Genomic DNA, 7,816 nt, shown 5'->3' on the forward strand with positions numbered 1-7,816 from the left:
CTGAGGCTAGCTCATACATGGAATGCAAGAAAATACTGCATGTGTGCAGATCCACACATGCACTGCTTAAACTTCCCTAGTTTAACAAATGGTGAGCAATAAACAGAAGTTTTCAACATTTTTAAAGACGCTTCTATCCCCCCGCCCGCTGTACCTCCTCCTTCTCGCTGAGACTTCAAGACAAACCGTTCTGCTGCTGACAAGGCCACTGATACTGTTTTGTCCCTCTCTGGACCCTGTAGACCAGCGCAACCACAGAGAAATAAATCAGAGGAATAAAATGCAAATGATATTGCTTACACTGAACAGCAACACCCAGGTGAGGATTATCTAATGCCAAATTTTCCAAACAATGAACAAACCGTGCCCTTTGTCTCACCATGTCTAGAGTGTAGAGGTCAGCCAATGTCGCTCGGATCTGCTGCACAGCTTGAGGCTGGTCTGGGAAGAATCTGTCCAGGACTCCAGGTCTGGGGAGCACTTGCTGAACCTTCTTGGTACCAGCCAGGTGAGCGCTGATATCTGGACACTTCACAGCTCGAGAGCGCTCCATGAGGAGACGAGCATCCCAGCTCTGCAATGGAAAACAGACAATGAATTCTCTGCTTTTTATCATTAGATGTATTTCTGTATTAAAAAATTCCGTTTATTGGGCCACTTTGTGCTGGAAGAATTTTTCCAGCATAAAATAGCCTCTATCATTTCACTAACTAACTTATTTCACTGCTGCTAATGACGTTTCACAAACTGTCACAGGTTTTTTAGCTTCGTTCGTATAAACTTTCTTGTGGTTGAGATTCCCGAGAAAACAGCCAGCACACTGAGCAGCAGAGGGTGACAACAGTTGGTTTCAACAAAAAAACGGCATCAAAAAAGTCACGGTCATCAGAGCAACATCAGAGAAACAATAAAGTCTAACCATGGAAGGCTTTTTTAAGTATGTGCATAAAAACACAAACACAAAGAACATCAACAATGAGCACCTTTCTTTTTGCTGAAAGTGATATAGCTTTCTGTTACCATCAACTGAAACCGCCAACATTTCAGGTGTGCATGCTGGGCAGCTGAAGCTGACATCACAGCACAGCTGCTCTTCCTCATCCAGAAAGCTGTGCTGCAGTGCATCGCTTTTGGCACGCCCAGTCTGTATGTACAGAAACATAACAGAGGAGTAAATATTTGCATCTGCTTATTGAAAAACAATATCAAAGAAATACTTCACTCAGCCTTCCCCCACACTTGCAGTTGCTTGCAAAAGTATTCGCCCCCCTCAGATCTGTGGCAAGATCTGAAACTGCTGTTCACAAACGCTGTCCATCTAATCTGACTGAGCTGGAGCTGTTTTGCAAAGAAGAATGGGCAAAGATTTCAGTCTCTAGATGTGCAAAGCTGGTAGAGACAGACCCTAAAAGACTGGCAGCTGTAACTGCAGCAAAAGGTGCTTCTACAAAGTATTGACTCAGGGGGCTGAATAATTACGCACACCCCACTTTGCAGTTATTTATTTGTAAAAAATGTTTGGAATCATGTATGATTTTCCTTCCACTTCTCACGTGTGCACCACTTTGTGTTGGTCTTTCACGTGGAAGTCCAATAAAATTGATTCATGTTTGTGGCTGTAATGTGACAAAATGTGGAAAAGTTCAAGGGGGCCGAATACTTTTGCAAGCCACTGTAGTACCACGCTCCAACAGTTTTGCAAAAGCTTCCCTGGAGAATCATGGAGAAAATACTTTTAGTTCCAGGAAGGAGCTCAAGAGGTCTAAAGTGTAAAGAGTAGACATGTTGACAGATGCTGGCCAATATCCACTCCTAACCAGGTCCTTTAAATCAGGGCTGCACTGCTGCTGCCATGTTTGACATCTGTGTATCGCCTGGTGCACATCATAACGTCCTTGGACCAAAAAGAAGAAGAAACAACATGAATAATACACCACTGCCTTCACAGATGACTTCTGTTAAAGCAATACCATGTTCTGATTGTACAGCAAGGGCAGAAAACATGCTCCATCACACTATGTTCAAATCCATCACAGAAACCTAAATAGCAGGTTGCTGTTTACTATTAATGTCGATTAAAATCACGATTTTTCCTGCTGATACTGTGAAGTTTACGCAACCCACAGGAGCAGTTTCAAAGCTTTACTGTTGGCAGAATGCGAGCTACCAAGAAAGAGAAAACCACTTAAATAGATTCTTTCTAACTGGCTGTAGACACATATGAAAACCAAAATTGAGTGAATCTCATGAGGAAATATCTTGTATATTGGTGCAATTTTGACCGTCCACTCTAATAATACATGTGGTTGGAGGAATGGCTTTAAAAACATCAATAACACTTTCTCTGCTGTGGAGTGGCTGATGTTCGTGATGTAGAACATCACAATCCCCACAGAACCATTCCTCTGGAAGACACTCTCTGCACATAGACAGGACTTTGAACAAATTCAGCAAAATTTGAATAACTGAAAGTAGTATGCACTCAGATCCAGCCACTCTTGACAAAGGTAGCAGCTTCTATTTTGATATTATAGCTCCGGGTGGCTCAGTGTGCTTCACTATGAGCTGACGGTTAAAAGGACATTTGTCAAACTCATGTGGTTTTATAATTATTAAACTTCTCACACGCTCAAAGACATAAATGTCAGCCAACAAGGCATCGCTCATCAAGCTTAGCTCCATAGAAATGTATGTTATTGACACTTAATAACAGCAGGGTGAAGACAGTGGCAACACAGAGGATGGCCAACAGCTTCTGTGTCAGTGAGACATTTCAGCTGGTGTGGCCGTGCTTCTTTCCAGCACTCAGCAGCTTTCTGCTGCCAAAAGGACCGTGACACTGCCCTACTTCTTTGAGCCTCCGGAGAATGACATCAATCCAAAACAGCAGACAGCCTTTTCAAATACTTTTCTCTAAAGAATGCAAATATCAAGTATTCTTGCTCCCCTTTCTTTCTGATAATGTCACTTTTACAAATCCTGTCCCATCAGCTCTCATGGCTGGTTTGGCTTTGAGGGTCGGGGAGGACAAAAAGCTATTAAGGACCTTTTGATCTGCAGTCCAGTTCTCCTCTAAAGTATTAAGGATGAAGCAACAGTGCTCCTCTTTGCTATTCTGAAATGTGTGTTAAACACAGTGTAGAAGGTAAGTAGAAGCTTACACAGCACCATCAGCCATCATGCTAAATTTGCATCTTCAAAAGTCAATGCAGCCAGACTCACACCTGATTATAAATGTTCAGGAGACACTGTTGAATGTTTAGTGTTAACTTAAATCACTCATCATTTACAGTATTACAGAGTTCGGGGTTATGGGTTAGCACTATCATGTTACCCGTAACTGGATTAACTATGGTAGTAACTTAACTAGCAGTGTTGGTCAAGTTACTTACTTCCCCCAAAAGTAATCCCCTTACTTTACTGATTACTTATTTTCAAAAGTAATTAATTACTTAGTTACTTTTTAAAAACATGATTTATGACCTGAATAGGTAATAACGCAATAGATCTTTCAGCCCAATTCTACTTTTTCTGCATCATCCATCATACAAAATGTAATCAAATAGAAAAGTCTGTTTTTAAAACTTGTTTTATTAGTTTGAATCTTTTTACTTTATGCATCAAGCAAAAATTAAATTATATGCAACATCCTGACTAGAAGAAATTTGTGGAGGAATCCGCGAGTCTCTCTGTGAATTTCCAATCCCGTAGTAGCGTACTCGGTGCTTGCTCTGAAGTTAAGGGTTTTTTTCACTGTAAAAAGAAAGTTTCTAAAAGTTTTTGTCACTTTTTACGGAATCAAACTCAAAGTAAGCTCAGTACTTCCACGCTTTAAACGCTGCACGGTCATACTCTCTCTGCACTCCTCCATAGATTATCCATTCTTGATCTGCACACAGCTGTTATTGTCATGAGGCACTCTGGCAAAAAAATTACGGTTTTAGTAACGCAGCGTGCTTATGGGAAAGTAACAGTAATCTAATTACCTTTTTGCAATAGTAATCCCTTACATTACTCGTTACTTGAAAAAGTAATCGTGTTACTGCCCATCTCTGGCTGTGAAACACTAATAAAAAATGATTAACTCAAGTTTTTGCTGCTAAAGTTGGTTCCATCAGCTGCTGAATCACAGGATGTACTTGGTTATAGTCATTTGTGCATTTTGGGTTGCTTTAAATAAATAATGATGTGTTGTAATCATCCAGATCTAGAACCTTAAACTGCTTTTTCACGTGTCTGTAAATGAATTTCTTTCTTATCATTGGTGTGGGCTGACACTTGACACTCTGTGGCTCCTGATTTGTCTGTTGTCAAGGTCTCACCTCAGTGTGATTCCTCACGTTTTGTCATGATTAAAGGATGAATGGGAACACAGCTTCAGTCACTGTGTTCACTTCCTGATATGTCAGAACTGTGCTCACATCACTCACTTTTTTAACAACATGACACACTGCTGTAAACAGTGTGTCACGTTACTTGAAAAAAGTAATCGGATTACAGTAACGCGTGGGCAGTTAATGTCTCTGTTAACTAGTCATGATAGAAGCCAATATTTCTGTCCAAACATGGTCGGAATATGTTTGACTACAAGCTAACATTTACAGCATGACTTTAAGCTAGCACCATAAAGACGGTAAAAGACACTGTAATATGTAGAAATGCATGTGAAAAGTGTTATATTAGCAGTGGTTGTGCTACTCCACACAGCCACTTTAACATTACTGACACTGTGTTTCTTACCTGTAAACAGCGGGTCTTGTGTGATAAAAGCTTGTGCAGAAAGTAGCAGGTGTAGACTGGTCCATAGCACTGTATGAAGTGATAAGATGTGAAAGGACATATATAGGGTACCTTAAAGGGCGCCTTAAAAGTGTTTCCCTGAGCTTTTACTTGCAGCTTGATATCTAAATAAATGTAAATAAATATGAATGAAAAAAAAAAGCGGGAAAAAGGAGGAGCCCGGAGCTTCGTCTTTCGCTCGTCCTACCCCGCTATAGCAGACGGACCGTCAGAGACTCGAACTTGGCCGTTAAACTCTGGGGTCTGAATGCTGGCCTCTTAAGGCTGTGCACCACACAGCCGGCCAGAAGAAAATAGAAAAAAAAGGACATTTATCTTCTGTTGTTCAACAATTTTTTTTTCGTTTTTTTAAATCTATTTAGCTTGTTGTGCAGTATTGTTCCACACAAATGACACATGGAAACCTAGCTATTTTTTTATTGGCTTTCACAAAATGGGACTGCCAATGTTGGAGGTGTTACTGCAAAGTCTTCCTGCTAGCCGGAAACCTGCTGGCGGCGCCACTATGTTCTCAGCACACTCTTCAGCGTCAGCTTTGTTGCCTGTTTTCGGCACACCTACCTAGTCCCACTCATCCACTTTATCTGCTCATGGCAGATTTACCCACACTGAGCACTCCTTGGATTAAGGTAAATTGAAGCAGGTGATTATAAAAAAGACACACAGCTTATCATCTTATCCTTGTGCAACACCTAAAAGCACTCTGTTCATTTGTTTGCTAGATTAGCCGCTAGCATACACACTGTGTTAGAGGCTTGTTGCTACCTAGTTAGCGATGCTACACACCTGTTACTGTGTATTTTTCAATGATTCAGCACTCCTTGGATTTTTAGACAGTAATGAGATCATGTGCACACTCCACAGAGGTCCAGAGTCCAAATGTGACCTCTAGCACCAAACGCTTGCTGCAGTTCTTGGTGTCAGAGGTGACACATAAGGTATCGGGTTTCTGTGCGATTACTTTTTCATATAGGACCAAGTATGTTTGGATAGCGTTTTGCCCTTGAAAACTGCCGTTGAATATTAGACATTGTTGTCTAATGTTATAAATGTATTGATGTGAAAGGTGTAAGTGTGACAAATATGGAATAAGATAGGAAATGAGAAAGGAGGCAAATACTTGTTCACAGGGCTATAGTCTGTAAATGATCTTTTGGCTATAGTAGATCTTTTACTTGTTCATTTTTTAATTGTTTGTTTAAAATAGTTTTCTCTAGGTTAAGGCGTACGGTCCAGGCCTTCAGAGCAGTGGTCTGGCTGTTGGAAAACCCACTGAGTTCACAGTTGATGCCAAGCAAGGAGGAAAAGCTCCTCTGAAAATTATAGCCCATGAATATCTGGCTTTGTATATGATCACAAATATGTTAAATATATTGCATGTACCGTATTTTTCGGATTATGGGTCACACTTAAAATCCTTTTTCTCAATAATCGACAGTGCGCCTACTTAAATCTGATAGAACTAATCCCTTTTCTTCTGCACAGGATGTTGAAGGTAATTCTGTGGATGTCCAGGTTAAGGATAATGGCAACAGCACCTGCACCTACACCACACGCAAGCCTGTGAAGCACACTGTGATGGTCTCCTGGGGAGACGTTAACATCCCTGAGTAGGGATGGGTATCGTTTAGGTTTTATCCGATACCGGTGCCAAACCGGTACTTTTGAAACGGTGCCGGTGCTTAAACGGTACTCAAACCGGTGCTTAAAGAATGAAGAACACAAACTTTGTCCAAAAACCTCTCGTGTTCAGCATTGGTCTTACGCCTTTATTTATACCTTCATGGTACATGGTGAAACACACAGATAAAGCAGGAACTTAACTGCACGCCCTTCACTCGTGGGTGGAGAACATGCAGTTCCAGGAACTTAATCTAACAATAACAGCTGGTTTTCACAACTTATTGTGGTTAATGCTTTGTACGCTATCTATAAATTCAAATTCAAATTTTATTTGTCACATACACAGTCATACACAGTACGATATGTAGTGAAATGCTTGGATAACTGCTCGTGACCTAAAGAAAACAAAAAAGGAAAAGGCTATGAATAAGATAGGAAATAAATATGAAAAATTAAAAGGGTAAATTTAACTAGGAAGGAATAAAATATAAATTAAGGTTAAAAATGAAATAACTGTACAACACACTGGGAAAGAATAAGATAAAATATATAAATTAAATTGAAAAATGGCAAACCTTCTGTTGCTATATGCTGTTAACTAGAATATGCTTAAAGAAACTGACAGAAAAACAACTGCTTTATATGTGCTGGGAGTCAGGGAGTGTGCTCTCATGATAATTAAGTTTTGCACGTTCCTCTGACTGCTACAAGCATAAGGGAAATTTACTCATATTTATTTCGCTGAAGGCATATATTCATAAAAGATAAAAATACTGTAATACAGATCGTTGAGCAGATCGTGTGTTGATCTGAGTCCTGTGATTTCCAGTAGTGATTTATTCCCATAACAAAATCAAATTGTCCTCTGCTGCTGTGTTGTTGCACAATGAAAATGATGGAGGTTTCAGAAACAGTCCGAACCTGGTTACTGTCTCAGATATGACGCTAGTCTTATCCTGCCTGCTTCTGTGTGTATATATGTAATATGCATATCCACATAATTATGGATTATTACAATTATGATATTTAATAAACACACACTGTGTTTTAAAGAACATACATTAAGAAACTGATTGTATTAAATTTTTATTTCAAATAAATTTCATTATATTTATAGTCATCATTTTATTATAGATTAAGTGCAAGAGTTGTTAAGTGTGGATAAATAAATAATAGTTTATTGCAATAGCAAATTGCGCCTTGGAGTCCTGAGGCACTGTGCAGGGCAACTAGGAAGTGTGTTCTGGACTCACTGTTAGTATCCACTGATTTAGTCACTGATCAACCTTCAGTCACGTAGGAGGACAGAGCTTCATGTTTATGGGATTAATGTGCAGTTTCATTGAATCCGTATTTATCTGTAAACAGGGTTCACACGGGTGCTTGAAATATG

The sequence above is a fragment of the Rhamphochromis sp. 'chilingali' genome (genome assembly GCF_963969265.1).
Source record: "Rhamphochromis sp. 'chilingali' genome assembly, chromosome: 19".
NCBI lineage: Eukaryota > Metazoa > Chordata > Actinopteri > Cichliformes > Cichlidae > Rhamphochromis > Rhamphochromis sp. 'chilingali'.